This window comes from Bison bison, unplaced genomic scaffold, assembly GCF_000754665.1.
Source record: "Bison bison bison isolate TAMUID 2011002044 unplaced genomic scaffold, Bison_UMD1.0 scf7180017864461, whole genome shotgun sequence".
Taxonomy (NCBI): Eukaryota; Metazoa; Chordata; class Mammalia; order Artiodactyla; family Bovidae; genus Bison; species Bison bison.
The window spans coordinates 18,502,025-18,504,930 of record NW_011495023.1 but is presented as its reverse complement, the minus strand read 5'-3'; positions in this window follow the sequence as shown (position 1 = coordinate 18,504,930).

Below are 2,906 nucleotides of genomic sequence, written 5' to 3'. Positions count from 1 at the left end.
ATTCAATATCCTGTGATAAACCATAAGGGAAAGAATATTAAAAAGAATGTATATATATATGTATAACTGAATCCCTTTACTGTATAACAGTCTAACACAGCATTGTAAATCAATTTTTTAAAAATGGAGAAAATAACATGTTAGCAGAAGTTGGGAAAATAAACTAGAATGAACCAGGAAGAAAGATGTAGGCTCTCTCCCTCCACCCTCCTCTGCCTTTTTTTCTTTTTTTCAGTCTGGAATTATGATATGGATGTGAAATGATTTCTGAGGAAGCTTTTTAGAGTCTGCTGAGTCTTTATTCCCAAAGTTAAATCTGTCCAGTTGGTGAGTGAAAGAAGATGGACTCCATCAGGACAGAAAGAGATTCAGGTTTGGGAGAATTTCTATCAGTTTAAAATGGTTATGAGATTTTCTCCTTGGTCTTGTGTGGATCGCAAACTTGACTTGAGAGCCCAGTTATCAGCTGTCTTCCTGTGGGCCATCTGCTGTTTGCAGTCCACACTGTAATTCTCTGCCAATGAACCAGACCTGCCAGGTTAGTGAGGGTTGGGCCGTACTCTGCTTTTGTGTGTGAATTAGAAAAACTCTCAAGCAGTCAGGCCCAGCCCAGGGTGCACTGTGGTTCTGAGAATGGGAACTGAACTTCAGCCCTCACTCAGCCCTTCAGCGGTGTGTCCTTGGTCTGGAGCAGCTTGGGACAGTCTGAGTTGATTCTTAGGTCCTGAGTCCTTTCAGATGAGTTCCAGGGCCCAGTATTTCCCCTACTTTTGGAAAATGACACATTTCGTCCATAAATAGAACCTGTGGCTGAAACTAGAGCATCTTCGTGTTGAAAGAGATTTTAAAGGATCACCTGCTCCAACCATTAGTTCACTCGTCCTTCACTGCTCTTCCCTTTAAGTGCCCAGGAATCACAGCCCTTCCAGGCTCCTGACAGCAATCACGCTAGGAAGGTCTTCCTCATTTTCAAGCTTTCCTGACAGCTTGCAGCTGGCTTCTGCCGGTCCTTGGTGCACCCCTGCCTTTATACAAGCTGCTGCTGCTAAGTCGCTTCAGTCGTGTCCGACTCTGTGCGACCCCAGAGACGGCGGCCCACCAGGCTCCCCCGTCCCTGGGATTCTCCAGGCAAGAACACTGGAGTGGGTGGCCATTTCCTTCTCCAATGCGTGAAAGTGAAAAGTGAAAGTGAAGTGGCTCAATCATGTCGGACTCTTAGCCACCCCATGGACTGCAGCCCATCAGGCTCCTCCATCCATGGGAATTATACAAGCAAGTCCCCTTTTTTTTACCATTGAAAGTTTTCCCTTCACTTTTATTGTTAAGCATAACATTGAGTGCCTTTATCAACTTGATCACTCTTCCATCAGACACCTTTTAAGGTGCTCTACCTGCATCAGTTTCCAGTAAGACAGGCATTGTTTGGTGCAGGACTTTTTTTTAACTTGCATTGGCATCAAGTTGCCTTGTCAAATATGTCTGTTATTATCTGCACTGGTTTTTTTGTTTGTTTTTTTCTTAAAGATCTTTATTTATTTATTTTTTGATGTGGACCATTTTTTAAGTCTTTATTGCATTTGTTAGAATATTGTTTCTGTTTTATGTTTTGATTTGTTTTGGCCATGAGGCCTATGGGATCTTAGCTTCTTAATCAGGGACTGAAGCCTCACCCCCTGGTTTGGAAGAAGTCTTAACCACTAGACCACCAGGCAAGTCCCTCCGCATCATTTTTTTTTTTTTTTAATGTTTGGTTGCCAGGCTTCTTATTGCAGTGGCTTCTCTTGTTGCAGAGCACAGGTTCTAGGCACACGAGCTTCAGTAGTTGCAGCACTTCGGCTCAGCAGTTGCAGCTCAAGGGCTCTAGAGCTCGGGCTCAGTAGTTGTGGTACATGGGCTTAGTTGCTCCACAATATGTGGAATCTTTCAGAACCAGGGATCAAACCCGTGTCCCCTGCATTCACAGGCGGCTTCTTATTCACTGGACCACTAGGGAAGGCTTGCATCTGTTTGTAAGGGACAGCGCTCCTAAAGGATAAGGTTAGATGGCTACTTTTTGGAGGCCTTCTTAAAGCATTTCTTGAAAAGTAGTAACTCCATTCTATGATCGGATAGAGAAGGTAGCCCTTGCACTGGATCTAGATTTCACTTTTGAGGCTGTTCCACAGAATCTGGAGATGATCTTAGAGATCTTCTACTGGTCCTACATGTATATATAAGGTAGGTCCTACCTGTTTATATAAACACATGTGGGGAGGTGTCTCCATGTTTGGCCAACATGGCACCCTGCTGGGCTGAGTCCCACCTAGAGCCCCAGGAGCAATGCCCCCTGCTGCCTGCCCCAGACACAGACACTTCACACTGCTTTGCTGTATGTTCCAAGTTTTCTACAAGGATGCACAACTTTTGCAATCAGGGAAAAAATATATATGTTACATTTATATTATATTTATATAAATGTAACTGTGGTTTTTCCAAACACATCTCACTCTCCACCCCTAAACTCCCCTGGCCTCCTCTCTACACCTGCAGGGGGCCAGTCGGTACTGTCTATTCCATCACCCCTGACGGCTTATCATGAATGATTATAATATATAGTTCCCGATGCCCATTTTGATCGTTATTTAGACAACAATAAAGCCCTTTCTCATCCCATTCACCACCTTCCCTCACTCCCCTGCTCCATAAGCTCCACGGCTTGTTTTGAAGACCCCAGGGTGCAAAGGGGAAAAGGGAAGGAGGTTCTGGGGGGATGTAAGGTTAAGATCTCCAACCCAATGGGGACGCGACGACACACGGGTCTCGTCTCCACTCCCTGCAGCCTCTAGCCTGGGGCGGGGGCGGGGGGTGGCTCTGAGCAGACCGAACCCTCGTTTATTTTGGACAAAGTCAGGGAGGAGGCGGGGGGT